General features: G+C 36.1%; 1 protein-coding gene across 10 annotated transcripts in view; it reads right to left on the reverse strand.

The window, feature by feature from the left end:
- The window catches only part of Nova1 (NOVA alternative splicing regulator 1), a 121,018-nt gene that overhangs the window by 50,559 nt on the left and 50,981 nt on the right, over positions 1-19,478 (reverse strand). For 3 of the 10 annotated variants that reach the window (XM_029484830.1, XM_029484827.1, XM_029484829.1), the window contains exon 3: positions 17,454-17,555. The exons of the other annotated variants lie outside the window; for them this stretch is intronic. The gene's annotated coding sequence lies outside the window, so the exon portion shown is untranslated. The remainder of the gene's footprint in view (positions 1-17,453; positions 17,556-19,478) is intronic. 10 annotated transcript variants of the gene reach the window in all.

Raw genomic sequence — 19,478 nt, forward strand, 5'->3', positions numbered from 1 at the left:
ATACTTTCTGGCCTAAATGATGAAAGAACTGGCTCTGCATTCCTTGATGACAGGCTGACATCTCCTGTTAAGCTGGACCTAGGGATAAATTCACTTTTCTCTGGCTTAAGAGTTTGAGAGTAGTTGACTCTGTTGGTTCTCCTGTGGGGTCCCCATTGCCTTTGGTGCCCCAATCCTTCCCCTAACTCTTCCATCAGGGTCCCTGACCTCCTTTCAGTGTTTGGCTGTGGGTATCTGCATCATTTTCTGTCAGCTTCTGGGTAGAATCTCTCAAAGACAGTTATGCTAGGCTCTTGTCTGAAAGCATAACTGAGTATCATTAATAGTGTCAGGTTTTGGTGCTTGCCCATGGAGTGGGTCTCAAGTTGGGGTAGTCATTGGTTGGCCATTTCTTCAATCTCTGCTCCATCATTGTCCCTACATTTCTTTTAGACAGGACAAATTTTGGGTCAAAAGCTTTGTGGGTATGTTGGTGTCCTTCTCCCTCCACTGCAACTCTGTCTAGCTATAGGAGTGACTTCCTCTGGTTTCATGACACCACTGTTGGGCACTTTGGATAAGGTCACCTACATTGACTCCTGGAATCCTCCCTGATCTCAGATCTCTGGGACTTCTTATAGATTCCCCCTACCACCCCACCCCCACAGGAGCTGCAGATTTCTATCCCAGCCCTGTGTGTGTCTCTCTCTCTCTTATCTCTCCATACACCAGATTCTCCCCTCCCCCATTCCTTTCCTCCTCCTTCTCCAACCCACTATTTTTTCCTCCCTCTGCCCCCTGTGACTATTTTGGTCCCCTTTCTAAGTGTGATTCAAGCATTCTCACTTAGGTCTTCTTAAGTTCTGTGGGGTGTATCATGGGTATTCTGTACTTTATGGTTAATATACACTTATTAGTGAGTACCTATAATGCATGTTCTTTTAGGTCTGGGTTACTTCAGATATCAAGATGACATTTTCTAGTTCCATCTAGTCTCCATGAACAAATCCTTAAAGCTGTCACCTGGTTGTGATTTCCCTTCCCCAACAGGGCTGCCTTGTCTGGCCTCAGTGAGAGTATGGGTCTACCCTGAAGAGATTTGACCCAAGGCGACCCATCCTTTCAGAGGAGAAGGAGAAAGGGGATGCAGGAGGGTCTTGGTGAGGCAGAGATTTTATAGCATTTGATTTAAATATATACATTTTTTTTAAAGTTTGATAATTATCTTCCAAATGCATCTGGTCTGCTGAGTTAAAACAAAATGTTTGCCCCAGATATAAAAATACATTTAATACATTATCTCATGTAGTTATATGCTCTTAACAGTTGTTATTTCATAGAGCCAAGTCTGGTTGTATATGTTAGTAATCTTACTATTAAGGAAGCGGAGGCAAGAAGATTATAAATTCTGGGATAATCAGTGGAATAGAATGTAATGCTCTTCAAAACACACACACACACACACACACACACACCACATAAGTGTGAAGGCAGGACCCAATACATGTTTTGTAGACTTTTGAAAGGGCAAGGAATTGAGGCTTTCATAAACTCACACCATCATGACACCATATACCATGAGCTTGTATGCACAGAAATATGGCCAGTGTTTGTCACTATGAGCAGCTAGTCTACATCATGGCTGAATGCTTCATTGTCCCCCTAGACCATGATGGGATAGAAGAGATTCATGAGACAATTCCTTGTGTTCATTTAGTTCTAAAGAAGTCTGAAGCTTTCCGTTTCACACTACTTCACCTTCACTCCTTCCCACGATTGAGTTTAAAAACTAGAAAACGAACCAGAGTAAATGTTCAAGGTTTGACAAAACAGTTGACAAAAGTAAACAAGGCAGTCTTCAACAAATACATGAAAAAGTATTAAGAAACAAATAAACTTAAAACCTAAATATCACAGCCCAATTAGGAACACAATTTTTATAAGTCTAATATTAAAAAGACCTATAGAGTATATGGACCCAATGAAATAACCATGAATTGACAGTAGGAAGGTAAAATTGGCCAACTTTTATGGAAAGTAATGATTGTCTTTCATAAGAGTGCAGTACTTCACGTGACCCAAATACTATGTGACTAAGTATTCACCAAAGAGATATAAGTTCTTAACTTTGCAGCAGTACACATGTATTGCAATGATTTTAATAATGAGACAACTAGGAACACATTGTTAATACAACTGCACAAACTATAAAACTAGATGATGCCTATTATCAATAACAAAAAGTTTGAATTTGCAAAATTAGGACTAACTCTCACAAATATGTGGACCAAAGCAAATCAGAAAAAGAGGCTACATAATACTTGATTGTATTCAGACAAGATTACATAGAGTCCACAGTGGCAGCAGCTCAACAATGCCTGCAATAGGAATGAGCAAGGGATGGATGAAGAAAATTAGGGAGAGTAAACAATGTTTTATGTTTACTTAAACCATATATACAATATATGCACAGATATACACTTACAAGTATTTTAAAATCCTGGCACTTTGGATCATAATGATCCCCAAAAGAGACATAGATTATCTAACAAAAGCCAAGTGCCAGGCATGAGAATCCCTCTTGCCAATTGTTTATCAGGTGAGTTGAAGAGACTTCCAAAATAATATAGGATATTGCATTTCTCTTGGTTGTCTCCCAGAAACTGAAGATAAGAACCTATTTTTTGATACCACATATTTGGATACAGGGTTTGAAGGAATCAAACTGAAACTGACCTGAAATCCTCTTACGTGGGGCCTAGCTCTTCAACACTTGAAGGTGCTACGCAGCTACCAAGGGAGAAGAGCAATTAAAAGTCCTATTGAACTGACCTAGCAAGATATCCCCAAAGGTATAATAGTGGTACTTATAACTTAGAAGTAACCAACAGCTGTTAAACTGGACCACTCAGTAGGAAGGAATTGATGCCTAGTGTAAACCTAGCCAACTGCCTGGAGCTGGTGAAATTCTTGACACCAGAGGTGATCATACTATCATCACTTTAATAAAACAGTATATTTCCTAATTTCTGTATTATATATATATATATATATATATATATATATATATATATGAGATAAGTGTAGTTCTCACCTCAAGTTTCTTTTTACAGGAAATAGAGACTACAATAGAAATTGATAAATTATCAAAACACAAAGAACTCATGAAGTACCCAGCCTTAACTGATGGATCTATAATGCAACCCTATACTCAGTGCTCAGTACATATCACAGAGGGGTATATAAACTGTAACAGACAGGGTGAGTACCTCTTCTGTTACACGGTGACTTCTACATAGGACAGGAGGCTATACCCATGAAATCTAGCAAATATGGTCACATAAAGCCTTGCTCAAGGATAGCACAAGTTGATATCCCAGCATTGATGGGGTGATCTCACAAGATTCCACTCCTAGATGAAGAGCTACAGGGAATCATGTGATAATAAAAGTGAGATACTTACCCTTCTCCAGGGATGTGCCCACAGAAATGTTATCCAATCCCAAGTGGTCAGCCCTGAATAGACATATAATATTAGCAATGCTAAATGGATTCAACAGTCTGTGAGTTTGTGTGTGTGTGTGTGTGTGTGTGTGTGTGTGTGTGTGTGTGTGTGTATAACTTCAATTAAATATGTCATGAAGTAGAAAAGGAGTTGGGTACATAGGAGAGTTGGATTAGGGAAGAGTTGGGTTGAAGATGATGTAAATACACTATTCATGTTAGAAATTCTCTAAAACTAATAATAAATATAAAAAAGAAATACTTTTATCAACTGCAAGTATACTTGATAGTTGGAAGTTCCTCACAACTCCATCTCATTCACAGCATCTGACCAGTAAATATTTTTCCTATGGAGTAAACCTAGTTTTCTGTCTTTTCTTTTTCATCATTGTTTTGTGTTTGTTCTGAGATTGGAGTCTAATACAGCCTGGCCTGGCTTGGGACTCTTGAGCATCCTATTTTCTTTTTTTTTTTTTTTTTTGATTTTTAATATTTTTATTACATATTTTCCTCAATTACATTTCCAATGCTATCCCAAAAGTCCCCCATAGCGCCTCCCACTTCCCTACCCACCCATTCCCATTCTTTTGGCCCTGGCATTCCCCTATATTGGGGCATATAAAGTTTGCAAGTCCAATGGGCCTCTCTTTCCATTGATGGCCGACTAGGCCATCTTTCGATACATATGCAGCTAGAGACAAGAGCTCCGGGGTTCTGGTTAGTACATCATGTTGTTCCAACAATAGGGTTGCAGATCCCTTTAGCTCCTTGGGTACTTTCTCTAGCTTCTCCATTGGGAGCCCTGTGATACATCCAATAGCTGAGCATCCTATTTTCAAACCTCCTGTGAAAGGAATATGGTACTACACACAGCTCAACATTTAAAAAATATTATTTTCTTCAATTGTACCTTTGTTTGAATCCTACTTAATAATAATGCAGTGTTTATCTTCTTCCATTGTTAACCATTCCACTGCCTGCTGTAGTCTTCTGCTGATGCTGATAGGTTAATAAACTTTTCAACACATGAATCTGCGGTCATCACCTTATCAAACACACTTACATACTGGCAAGAATCCATAGTGGAACTTCTATTTCCTATCCATTATTCTTACTAATGAAGACCTAAACTTTAGACATAAGAATTCTTTGCCATTGTACCAATGCCTCAGAGGCTGTATCACTTTTGTCCTTGTTCCTTTGCTTTCTGTATTCCTGATGGATTTTCTGTTACCCCTACAAACATGGGCTCCGCTCTTGTTAATGCATGAGGTAAGGTTAATAGCCTTGCATTCTTTCCTTCTGTATGCAAATGCTTAACACACAGCAGGCATTCAACAGATGTCCCACTAACATACCTGATAGAATGGAGTACAGAGGCATGCATTATCAACATTGACACAGACAAAATTAAATAATCAAGAAGTTGAAAGCCTGTGAAATAATGGCATTCAAGTAACATGTATACAGATACTGTTTTTAGATTTTTTCAAATTTTACTGGGATCATTTGCATGCTCTAAAAACTATTCCAGTTTGTGAACTAAAAACTAGACTGCCAACAATTTCATTTCATTAAGAGCTAACGTAACTCTGATATACCATCAAACATCATAAAAAACCCCAAGAAATTTAGCAACATAGTTTAAAATTGATAAACTATAATAAAATATAGCATAATCAAGAAAGTTTGAGTTAATACTTTAAAAATTTAATATTAAAAAAGTGGTGCCAAAAAAGCATAGTAGGCAATTAAAAATACAAAAAAGTATTTCTGTTATTAGAAAAAAAAGTCCACCTTAAAATGACAGTAACTGTGGTAGAAAGAAAGTAAAATATTTTAAGCATTTTCATTAAAAAGTACAAGATTCAGCAAGATTTGCAATAAAAAGAATGAAGAAGCCACTGGAAAACAGAAAATACTTACCATTGTTAATTGTATACAACATGAGCTAAATGCAGTAACAATATATCAGTTCATTAAAGTACAGAAGCAATAATTAGAAAATAAAATGACTTTCCTCTCTGTGGTGGAGGCTGCACAAAGTTTTCTCATATGTCATAGACATGCTAATGCTTATAAGAATGCTGTTCATTACAAAGAAGCATTGCAGCTGTGATGCAGAAAGGGCCTGAGAGTGAGAGGACTGTCCTATGTTATCAGTGCCATAGAATTATGTCACATAGTCACAAGAGTCCTTCTCAGGGGAGGCCAGCCAAGAGCATCTGCACGTGTGATGATAAAAGACTAGAGTGACTCAAGAAATGATCAAGGAGCAAAGGACATGGCTCAGTGGGTAAGAGGATGGGCTGCAGAAGCAGAATGGCCTGAGATGGAGTCCCCAGCACCTGGACTATAACCACCACAGCATGGAGGCTAGACACAAGAGGATCACTGGTGCTTGCTGCATGCCCTTCTAGGTCCAGGTGCAGTAAGAAACATTGTCTCAAGAGAACAAGTGGGAGAGTGACAAAACAGGACAGCTGATGACCTCATCTGCCTCCAAATATACTCACAAGCATATGTGTCTGTACACACACACACACACACACACACACACACACACACACACACACACACCACAGGAGATTCATACAGACATTAACTGTTCACATATATAAACAGGGTACCAGGGAGGCCTGAAGGCAAGCAGTAACAAATCTCTTAAAGCTTATGAAAAGGGGGTAGGTGGCAGAAGTTAAGGACTTCCACAGAGCAGTGGCCCAGATGATACCTGAGTAAAACTGAATTTGAACTTCTGGCCAGCCAAACTTTTAATGTGAATAAATCTGTGTTGCTTTAAAATATCATGTTGATAATGTTATAATGAGAGTACTATATTAAAAGAACTCAAGAGTAAAATAAACTGATAAGCATGTAAATTTAAATTTTTAAAAATTATCTATGAATAATATTACATAATGAAGCAATTTCCATCATTGGAATGATTTTGGTCTCTAGGAAGTCAGATTTAGAGAGACAGTGTGCCAAAATTCAGTTCTTGTCTCTGATTCTAATATAAGGGTAACCTGACATATACATGAAAGTTTAATGCATAAGATTTTCACTATAGACCTGCAAGAATGGTGTATTTAGGAAGAATAGAGAGGAACTATGGTCTTAAGAAACATAATAGCACAATAGAATAGTTTTTAAAAAATGATAAAATGGGATATAAAATATCTTACATAAAGACTACAAAACGATGGTAACAAAGTAAAACATTAACTTTACACACCCAAATAGAAATCCTGTGGCAAAAGAGTCTGGTCACAATAAAGTCTTCTATGATTAAACTAGAGAGATAACTAAAAGTAGCTAGACTGGTACAACTGGACTACTCTTGGAAAATAATAAAATAAGAATCTGTATCCCTAAGTATTGTAAGAAACAAGTAAATTTAATGTACAGATTATTAAAATTTGGGATACATCATACAAAGGATTATTTCAAGTACAAAGTAAAGGGAGAAGGATAATTTTCACTATATAAAGTTTTAAACTATATAAAATTTTTTCATGAAAATGAAAACACTGAAGGAAAAGTCTGAGTGTTTATATTTGCAGATAACATCAGAAATAGGAGCACCAATGAGAAATTCCTACACTCTTCAGCATGTAAGCTGATTTAAAATAGAATTTCTCTGAATAAGTAAATTTATTCTTAAGTATTTATTATAATGTAGATTTCATAAATAAACAAAAATTTAAATGCTACAATCCGGTATGTTAGCATATTATTAAAAATATCAAGACATGTATGGAATTTAAAATATATTATAAAAATGCCAATATTTAACATACATTTTGATAATTTTATAAAGTATAATAATATTTATCTGCATGCTGCTGCAATGCAATATTAAACAGAAAGCTGACTTACAAGTTTAATACAGTGTGATTTTTACATTTTATAAATAATTTTTGTCTTTGTTAATTGTAAATTTATTAATTTCACTCATGCTCATGCATTTTGATTGAATTTACCCATAATGCCCTTCCCTCCAGCTCCTCAGTACTTCCCCTTTTCCACCCAACTCCTGTGTTCTTTTTCTACAACATACTAAGTCCATTTACCACTTGTATGTGCATGGTTGCTCTTCAGAACTTGAGAGTAAGACCTAAATTGTAGAAGACATCCATACTTAAGTCATAGAACATACAGAAATCAAGACAATAGCTACCTGGAAGCTACAACAATACTGGCTAGCTTTCATTGTGCTCGAAGTTTCACACTAATAGGAGAAGCATGCATTTAACAATCTTACATACCTGTGAACCCTATGGACTACAATGACTCAAAACATGCCAAGTGGTACTATAGTGACACTAATGTACTGTGATCAACCAGCTGCTTATTGACTGGATTGAAACACTGGTCTACAAAACTGAACACCAACTTAGTACCTTTAACTAGGTCAAAAATCCAAGATAGCTACATCATAGGCCCAGGGGAGACACTAAAAGAATTCTTCTGCTAAATTAAGAAGGTAATAAACTACAGGTTAAGTTTTTATCTTTATACATCTGTAGATAAATGCATCTCATAACATTCTTAGGTTTCTTTTTCCAGATAAATACAGACCCACAACTTGGCAACCCATAGAGAATATGAAACAGTGGGGGTTCAGCTCTACAGTGTGTTCTCTTACCCTAAAAGTAAGGGACCATTGCAGAAGTGGGGCAGAAAGATTCTAAGAGGCAGAAAGAGGACATGTCCTTTTTATTTGCTTAACATGAATGGACTACTAAGCACATGAACTCACGTAAGACCTCAATAAGATCAAGCCACCCCAAACCCCAGCCTGGACAGGTGAGGGGCTGATGAAGTTCCACTTCTACCTGAAGTCATTTGCAATGCATCATTGCTTGGGAGATGGGGAGTTGGTTCTTTTTCAAAGATGTAGGTCCTCAGAAGACAGAATGCATAATGGAAATACTTTTACTTACAAATAGATTTCCTACTTCATAAAAATAGTAATTTTATTTACAAAATTACTTAAAGTAATGAATGGTCTTATAATGGCAGAAAAACCACAACCAACACCACCACCAACAAAAATAGCAACAACAAACCAAAGAGAGAAATGGTTAGTATCATTATACCATCCACTCTACAACATGCATTAGTTACCTCACAAATGCCCAATAAGACTCTAGCTCCAGATGGCTCAGTACACAACAAACAAAAGCAGATCCCTATCCTCTTGTTTCTTTTATTCATGAGAAAGGACTGCTAATAAGTATCAAAGAAATAACTGTAGGATGTGAGTGCTGTGAAAAATCACAACCCGAGCAGCACACTACAGGGATAAGGAGGGATGCTATGTCATGAAGTTGTGAGGAGTAGCTCTAATGCTGGGTCACTGAACTAAAACATTAAGAGCAGGACTTTTCTCCCAGCCACACTGTCTCCAGTGTAGAGGCCAGGGTGGACATGTGCACACACACACACACACACACACACACACACACACACACACACCAACTAACAATCCAACCAGGGGAGGGGGGGGGGCACAGAACCAGAAATGTTTAAGACCAATGGTGTTAGAGGTTTTTGATTATCTTGGGAATTATTGTGACTTGAAAGGAATAAGGATAATAACAATCTTCCAAAGTAATTGAGATTAGAAGTAAGGCCTTGGCCTGGTGCCACGTGAAAATCACGCCTATACTCTTGAGGCTCAAGAAGGGAGGTCAGCATTTCCTATGTTTTGTTTTTGTTTGTTTGTTTGTTTTTTTAACTTATACGTCCACACTTTCTATCTTCTTACTGTCCCCAATTCATTTTATTTTATGAATTTAGTTCTTATTTAATATATTAGGTTTATTAAAATTGCCCATTCAACTAGTGCATGGAATTGGAACAACAACCCCATTTCTTCACAAAAATTAAAGCTCTGGGAGAGAATACAGTTTCTGTACATTTAGCATGCAGACCAGGGTACCTACTATTAGGAAATAAAACTTAGTGAACAAGTGAATAAAGGAATGAAGAAAAACAAAGAATTGCATAAGTATTATAGTTCAAGTTATATTAAGCTTAATAATTCCATATTACTGATAGATATGATGTCGTAAGAAACATACATCTTTTCTAATATAAACATATATGGAAATTAAATAAAACAGAGTTATCAAATTTTATTTTTTAATAAGGCAAAAAGATTAAATTAACTGAAGTATGACCTTTTCCAAAGAATAGGCTGAACTACAAGTATTATATGAATTTGTGAAGATAAATAGAGTGTCTATGTATTCACAAAGAGTGTCTATGTATGTACATGTGCATATGTGTACACAGAAGACAGAGACAAACTACACACATAAATAGTAAATGAGGGGGAAATAGAAAGAAAATAGGATCTTTAATCAAAATATATAAAATTGGACTAATGCTTATTTTAATGAACATATTTAGAATATAATCTTTCTTTACCATAACATTAACAGGGATAAAATAATTTTATTAAATGCTAAAACAATAGAAAATATTCAATTTCTTCTTACAGATATATTTTCATAGGAAAAAATGAAATTCAGCAGCTAGTTACTGAGCTATCAAGAAGGGCTCAAAACAACAGTTCCAGAACAGTTACTCTCCTTAGGAGCCACTGGCTCCTTCTGCTAGACAGGGAATCACACTAGTAAGACCTCATCCAGAGCACTTTATCTCTGAGGAAGCAGAAAATGACTGGCATAACAAGAGGCCAATCAGAGCCTTTCTGCTTTAATGATTTTTCTGAAAAGGCATGTAACTCTACTATAAAAAAGTTAAGCAAAACGTAAAGTGGTCCATCTCCGGTTTTAAGTTAGAGCAGAGCCTTGGACACAGACCATATTGAAACTTCATCAGGAAAATCTCCTTTCACATCAGTAGTACCAGAGCAAAAACTCTGGATAGATGATTATTCAAAGTTCATATAAAATGCTTTTTGGATGTAATACTGCTGATAAACCAAGTTGGAGGAATATGTGACTGACTTTAAATGATGGTCCTGTGTATTCAATATTTATAAAACTTGAATTTACCAAGAAAGAATACCCTCACAATTAATTAAGCAAATTTAAAAAGTGTTTCTGAGAATATCACCCATGGAAAGCACACAGGAAAATAAAATAGTATCTTCCACAAAGAAAACTGTTTTAAGGGCACACTCCTACTGGTAGCATCATTCCTACATTTCATCTGTAAAATAAGGTATGATGGAGGAGAATCTTAAAAGGCGAAACCACTGAGATACAGAAAGAGATGCAAGGATACCTGAGTCAGGGCTGAGAGCAGCGCTTCTGTGAGCAGAAAGTGCAGGATGCAGGAGCAGCTGACACAAGGGAGATAAAGGCAGAGAGGAAAAGCACCATCCTTGTTTGGCTTCAGAAAACCTGTCTCAGCCATCCCGGGCAGGATACTGAGCAGCAGTGGGAAAATGGGGATTAAAGCTCAGGAGAGTATCATTAAGGAAATGTATCAAGTGTCGATTTCTGAGTATGTGCTATAAGTAAAGTAAATTGGAGAAAGGGTCTAGGACCAATTAAAAGGGAAGACTGAGTATTTAATACTATTTACTTATTATTTTAATATTTTATTCAGTTTATTAAAGTAAAGCAAATAAAATAAGCAAAATAAATAGGATGTTTGAATTATTTCAATGTTTTTGGGGGGCACAGAACTAGAGTGTTTCTTAATCACTTTGCTAAATTTTATAGTTTATTTCATCCTGTGAAAAAGGGAATGCAAAAGTCCACAGCCATAGGAAGTGTGAGGACTAGGAAGTCCTCACCATCTCCACATGATCTTCGGAGCCTAAGATCTGCTATTGCTATCCAGCCCCCCAGCCCCCGCCCCAGGACATAACCAGCAAGTGCAGACAGATGAACAAGGCAACCTGATAATAGAATATCAATGGTGATAGTGGGGGAAGAGAGAAGCTACCACCTTAAAACACACTTCCTGCAATATCGAAATAAGAAAACACAGGGGCATAGTTTATTGATTACTAGTTTTTAAAATTTTATAATACATTTTTAAAAGAAAACACTTCCCTAGTTACTGTGTTTCCTGTACTCACTTGAAACTTTCAAACAAACAGGTTAAGGCACACAGAAAATTTCATCAATGATCTCTACTACCACGCTCTCTCCACTTTTTCATTATCTAAGTTTTTATGGATCTATCTAAATATCTGTCCTAAATAATACAGCTCTTGATGATCATTTGGGGATGGTAAATCTTAGGGCTCCATTACCAACTGATATAATTATTCTACTCAAAATACTAATAAAAATGAAGCCTGATTAAAGTAGCACTCTGTATACAAAGAATATGATTCTACTTAATTCCTAATATGATTATCATTTCCTAAGAAGTACACTAGTTGACCAATAGCCCACTGTTTAGTCATTTCTGATCATGTCTAGTAATAAAATCTGAAGCCATAAGGATTTTAAAGTGAAAAAAAAAAGCCTATAATAGAAAAGGATAGTCTATGTGATTCATTTACTTGTAACCAAAGTTGCTTGGAACACCTTGATAATCCACTCAGTGTTAATGTCACCATTAAGCCCGTGAGGTAGGGTATTTCTAAAATGGTGTAAATGTGGAAGGAAAAAGTAAACTACACAAACATGAACTAAAACCTAAAATAAATGATCCAAAAAAGTGACAAAGCATCTCTAAGGGGAAAAAACAAAACAAAACAAAACCAGAAAGCATAAAGTTGTTCTTTCTTGACTATCATATTTTTTTTTTAAAGGAAGAAAACCAGATGTGGTTTCTTTATCTAATTGAATGTTGGCTAATTCAATGTTAAATTTATCTAATTCAATGTTGGCTTTTTATAAAGCATTGTACTATAGCAAATACTATACCAAACCAATAAAAGTTCAAGGCAATGAGGGATTCACTAATAAGCAATTTAGTAGCTGTGTCAAAAATTTTGTCATGAGGAAAGTCATAACTACTCGTGATGTAATAGTACAGTTCTAAGACCACAGCAGAGAGAAAAATTCATTGTACATCGCAAGAGCAATGAAGACCACTAAGGTGTTAGGTATGAAGGGTCAAGGGCATTCTGGTGACTAGCAGAGGGAATGGCACAGGTTGACAGAAAAGAAAGGAGGGGAAGACAATGACAAGGTGCCTATGATGGCCTCAGTCAGGGGACTCTGATTAGGAATTCTCTTTACCAGCAATGGCTAAAGCTCAGAACACTATGTCCCAAGAACTAGAAGCAAGGTGGCAAGTCACCAGTGTAGTGAGTACACAGGCCATTTTAGCTCAGCATTCCCAAACGGAAGTACATACTTTCAGACATGAGCTTATACATTAAGAAATAATAAGGAAATTCAGTTTATTTCACATTCTAAAGTAGGACAAGGAGGGGCTGGCAGTCGATTAGGGGTAGGGAAAGCTAAAAAGAAAAGGACAGCGTGGAGGAGAGCTAAGAGGAGAAAAAGAGGAAGAGAAGGTGGAAGAGGGAGGGAGGAGGGAGGGATAAAAAGGGAAGGAGAAAAGAGTAGAAAATGAAGATGTAAAATCGGAAATTTGGGATATTGCCTTAGAAATGAACAGGCTTCCTGTAATTTAGTGTGTGTGCGAGCGCGCACACACACACACACAGACACACACAAATGTTTACAAACAGTGTTATAAAATTTAGTAGTAGAATGGGATGGCTTGAAACCCCAATTGTGAGACTGGCATGGGGCAATACAGCAAGACACCTAAACATCACCATACATATATAAATTACATTCTGACAAACTCGGTATGTTATTACAGGTGAGTGAGTTGTGGGGAGGAAGGTGGTGAGAGGGATAGAATAGTGATCAGGGAGCTAAGGGGTGAGAGCAAGAACAATGCATGACACACATGCATGATGTTTTAAAGGAACAATTTAACAAAAGATACTAAAAAATTAGTACTGCACCTGCCACACACACACACCTTACATATATGTTCGCCAATGAAATGAGGCAATTTTAGAATAAAAGTCAGAGGAAGATTACAAATCAAGGAACACAGCAATGATGGGAAGGAGTTGACCAAACCAAGGGTGATGAAGCTAAAGAAGGCAGAGGAAAATTGATGTGGATTTTTAGTCAACATGTAATTTCTGGACCACATGTAATTCTTACTTCTGTCAGAGAATGCCAAAAGCAGGAGCCAACAGACAGTAAAGGAAACGAGATGAAAATCGTGGATAAGATTTTATCAAGACAGAAAACATCCTCACAATAGAACTACAGGTACAATGACAGGAAAGAGTAAGGCAAGAGAGGTTTAAACCCTTAGGTACTCCAATTCTTTATTTGGTTAATTACGATGGAAATGATGAAGCCAAGTGGACTGACTTAGTACATAACCACGACCCTCATGTGGCTCTATGTAGCTGGGAATCCACTTTTTCATAAGTACAGAAAAATCGAAGTTGCTTTGTAATAAATGTACAATAATCATATAAGGATTACATATGATAATAATCTAGGAACCAGCCCAGGTTCATGTACAGGGGTTAGTTATACAACAAACACGGGAGGAGGAGGGGCTAGGAGACCTCTTATTACAGAGGAAAGCCACAGTGAAGACTAGGTGTGAGTTGGCAGCACAGAGGATAGTGACCTAGTGGTTCAGGTGGACAAAACAGACAATGGTATAAAACAACACAGACACACACAGAGACACACACAAAGAGACACACAATATTTTTGTGTTGCAAGTAACTACTAAAACTTCAACAACAACAACACAGTCTGGAAACAAAGAATGAGTCAGTTGAGGACTAGGGAGGATCAGGTCACACACTGTGGCAGGCACTTGGATTTCACCTTGCACAGGATGGATTTGGGAGACTTCGAGGCTTTAGTAACACACGGTTTTCAGATATTGCACTTGTAGCAGATGTTAAGCACTCTTTCAAGTATGTTTATTATTTTCCCCACAACAACCCTGTGAGGTAGGTGTAATGATACGCAATTAACAGTCAAAACAAAACAAAACAAAAACTTTAAACTTGTTAAGCAATTTACACTTGATTAAGTCGCTACATATGACAGTTGGGATTCCAGATTGCACTACAAAATACACTCGAAAACTGAAACACACAGGAATACATACATCTACACACAATATTAGCAGGACACATGGCAATTTTTATCCTTAAGTCAACGAAGCAACAAATGTTTGCTACTTCAGTATTATAATCAGGTTGTGGCATCAGTGGCTTTTTATGAGAACACACTAAAAATTCAGACTGATGATATATATACTGAAAATACTACATTTACAAAAATAAACAGAAATTAGTTAAGATTTATTCTTAAATCATCTAAATTCTAATTGTACATATTATTCTATTGAAAATAAATTATCTTTTCAATAATTAAAACAGGATATGATATGCTAAATTTTTCTTAAATGATGTAATTAAAATACTGGTCATTTAGCATGAACTATAAAATTATCTGTCTATATAGTGCTAGGGACCAAAACTTATCTCTCTGTGACTCTGGTAAGTAAAATACCTGAAATGTTTCACCTACTGATTGAATACAATAATTTGGTTTTTATTTTTAATACTTGATGCTAGAACACACTATATTTTTATATGTTTTGGATAATGTAAAATATATTTCTAAATCAAAAGATATTCTACAAATCTGTGGATAACATTTCAAAATTCCAAACTATACAACTATTTAGAATTTATTTTAAAATAACTTAAGGTACATAAATCTTCCTTGCAAAATTTTCTACTTGGGCTTTCATTTACATCAGTTTCACTTTGCTCCTAAAATTGCTTTTCAAGTTCCTCCATGAAATCTGGAAGCTGCCAGAACATTACTGACAGGTGTCTGAGGACCCATCATTTAAGAAGTTAAAATTTTATTTTTACAATTGACTTTATTTTTCTTATTGCAAATTGAAAATTGTAATGCAGGGTAAAATTTTGCATATTCATTAAGGTTTAATTATTCCTATGCTAATATTTATTTCTGAATTCTCAAACAATGAAGTGTGTGTTAATTTAATAATCACAACCACAGTTCTAGTTGTTCAAAGTCCAATGGAGGAACGCATTTTCCTGTTTCATAGAGACAGTCTGCATTTACTCTATGGTATGACAACAGCTTCTAAATAACTGAACAAATGCTCTAAACTCACAGCTTGCTGGGACTCCACAGCTGCATTAAGTTCAAGGAATACAGGCCTAAATTCAGTACATTTCTACCTAAGTCCCAATCAAACTGCATTGGAGCTACATTTTAGTATCAGACTCACATGGTCAAAAATAGAATCTAATAAGTTGTCAAACTTACATTGCCACATACTAAGTATAAAACAGATAACCAGAATAATTCTGAATACACTCAGTCACATAACAAATACAATTTATGACTTTTTAAAAAAGACAATATATGAAACATATCTCTTCCTCCCAGAATCAATAAAAAGAAACAGCTGTAGTTAAAAGTTACTTGTTTTGAGAACATACAAAAGTGATAGAGACTTTAATAGTTAATAAACTTGTAATGCCTTCTTGCTAGAAAGACCAAACTGTAATACATCTATACTATACTTTATTAAGTTTAGTTGGCATTTTTTAAGTCTTAAGACTATACAAATAATGGTACAAATTAAAATGTATGTTGCCTCTATTTAAATAAAATTTTACTCTGAACTTAAATCAGTCTTTTTTTCTAATTCATTTGATTTAAAAAGTTTTTGAGAATTGTAAGAAATGTATTTTAAAAAAATTCATTTCCAAATTTTCTACTTAAAAATCGAAATTAGTAGAAGCCTCTGGAGGAAACCCACTGTCTGCCTAGGACTGCACCCACAATACTAAGCTACTATCCATCACAAACAACATTCTAACTAGAAAAAATTCACATCAAAACATAATATGAAATACCATCTTGAATACAGGGCATTCTGCCTGTGTTCAACAAAAAGATTCAAGGGGTCTCTAGGAAAACCTCTTTTCCTATCTACTTCCTTATAGAAGTAAATAAATAAGTTATTTGAAATTAACCTTAATCATGTTTGAGGAAGAATCTACAGACACAGATGTGTGCATAAGTATCTTCAATTTACAGTTCAGAGTGGAGAGTTATATATACCAAATGACAATATGTGATTTGTGATTAAGACTTTAGGAGCCCTAATAAGTTTTTACATAAAAATGTCAAAAGGCTCATCAAAAATAAATAAATAAAAATAAACAAACAGCAAATCATATCACTGAACATAAAAAATTCTAAAATAGCAAAAATAAAAACCATTTACACAGATAATATAATACAAACAAAAAATTGCCTAATGATTTTTAAATAATAAAAGTAAGAAAAAATTTCAAATACTAATAAAGTACTATTAAAAATTAGGTTATAGCAACAAAAAATTATTAAATAAATGGGAGACAGAGACCACAGTATATTATGTTTTATTATTTAACACTCTACTTTCTCCCATGCCTGAATTCAAAACATATTTCTTTTTAATTGAAACTTCTTGTTTCTAAATTAAGAAAGCCAACTGAGTTCATCACATACTGGCTTTCCTTCAAACCTCTCACCAGAGGCAGCGCCAGCACTAACCCACAGGCCTCTGCTAGCAAGGCCAAGGGGTTGCTTCTGCTGACACCCGGACAGCCAACCTCAACAATATGGCTCTACTGCCTTAGGGATGTTCTGGCTACTTCAAAACCTGCACACAACTTGAAGTCTTAACATTTGGTTTGTGAACAATTCACAAAAAAAGTATCTTAGTTTCTCTTGGTTTTCAAAATAAATTAATTTCCAAAAAGTGGTTCATCCATTCATCTATGAGATAATCCAGCTTGGTTGCGATCACAAATCACATTTAGAGCCAGGGAGAGAAGCAGCGGGTTTGCCTGCCCTCCAGAGCTATCTGTGACTCTGTCTTACTGAGTTTTCCAGTCTATGGTGGGTACACAAGGAACTTACAGTCTATGTAGCACTCCTAGTCACTGTCACTCTGCAGATGGCACAGTGGAGAAATACCTTCTGTACGGGCCCATGTACAAGCTCTTCTGCCGCTGGCAGCACCTAGGGGAAAGCGCGCTGTTAAACAGTGGCTGCGTTCCACTTCAGGAGTGGCTGCAATTCGGTGGTGGGTGAAGTGATTCCTGTACATACATACAGGGGTGAAGAGTACTATAGAAAATGAACATATTTAAGAACAGGAGCGACTGGGTGAAAACTGCCACGGCAAAACACAATACATCACTCAGTCACGAGAGACCTACACAGATGACTGCCACTCATTTAAAGGCTGGATGTTAAGAATGACTGCAAGGAACAGAATACAGCTGTTCAATTCACAACACAGTTATAAACTAAATGTAAAACATGGTAAAAAAAAAAAAACCAAACAAACCCAAGCATATATTCATTTATAACATTATTTCAACAGAATTATCTCTAGAATAAGTAAATTTATACAGTATTATCCATTACTGTTCACCTAGTTCACTGGGTTTTTTTGTTGTTTGAAGATGACAGATCAAGGATGTGGGGGAATCCAAAACAGGCTGAGACACCAAACTTGAAGCTAAGCCACACAAATATACCATTAGAGAAATGGGGAAAAGGTCATTCCAAAACTGTAAATTAATTTTAATGAGGTGACTAGTTATCAACATCTAGTGACAAATTATATTTCAAATTATAGAATTTTAAAAATCTTGTACACAGAATAACTGTCGTCCTCCGAAGTTAAACTGGGTTACTCTCTAGAAATAGTCATTTTTTTTAGGACCATGTAAACAGTAGGTTAATGAAGAGTAAGATGGCTTTAATTCATCACTACTGAAGTTTATTAATGCATCTTGAATTTACTACAGTAATACTCTTTACCTACAATTCACCTTGGATTGAATTAGAAAGAATTCAAAAATGAGTCTCTAAGAATGCCACTTCCGCGTGCTGAAGGGGAATCCTCACTTCCTGTCTCTACTGACACTTCATGCTTATACTTTTCTACAGAGTTCACACTATTTTATTTTATTTTATTTTTTATTAGATAATTTCTTCATTTACATTTCAAATCCTATCCCCTTTCCTAGTTTCCTCTCTGAATGTCCCCTATACCCTCCCCCCNCCCTGCTCCCCATCCCACCCACTCCTGCTTCCTGACCCTGGCAGTCCCCTGGACTGGGACATATAATCTTCAAAAGACCAAGGGTCTCTCCTCCCATTGATAGCCAACTACTACATATGCAACATATATAACTACTCCTCTGCTACATATGCAACTAGAGACAGGAGCTCTGTGGGTACTGGTTAGTTTATATTGTTGTTGCACCTATAGGGTTGCAGACCCCTTTTAGATCCTTGGGTACTTTGTCTAGCTCCTTCATTGGGGGCCCTGTGTTACATCCAATAGATGACTGTGAGCATCCAGTCTGTATTTGCCAGGCACTGGCATAGCCTCACAAGAGATAACTATATCAGGGGTTGACTTAATATTCAAAAGTCTTTATTTGGAATGTCATTTAAGTAGCAACTATTTGTAATTAACAGCAGGCCTAAACAAGAATGTAGAGAGAAACTGCAATAACTATTTTCCATTCTTTGCTCTTTTCTGAATCTATGGAACACAGCAGCCATGCTGTGTATGCCTCAGGCTATGTTATGTGTGTTCTTAAACTAAGAACTGATCACTATGACAAAACTCATACCACTTTATTTAAATAACATAATACTTCTGAGACTGAGGTGGTTTGTGTGAAAGTCCAACAAAACTGTCAAAATAATGTGCTCTTTAAGTCAAGAATTTTTCCTCTAATTTGCTAATTAAGAATGTATTTACACTGGCACATGTACTCAGTGCAGTCTGAAATAGCTACTCCCAGTCCCCACTCAATCTTCTTGTCTTTCTACAGTTAAGACACAGTATGAATAAATAGCACTTCCATTTTGGGTCAGCATGGGGTAAAAAGGAGAAAGGACTGTTTGTTGGTCTCTTCA

The sequence above is a fragment of the Mus caroli genome, chromosome 12, assembly GCF_900094665.2.
Source record: "Mus caroli chromosome 12, CAROLI_EIJ_v1.1, whole genome shotgun sequence".
Taxonomy (NCBI): domain Eukaryota; kingdom Metazoa; phylum Chordata; class Mammalia; order Rodentia; family Muridae; genus Mus; species Mus caroli.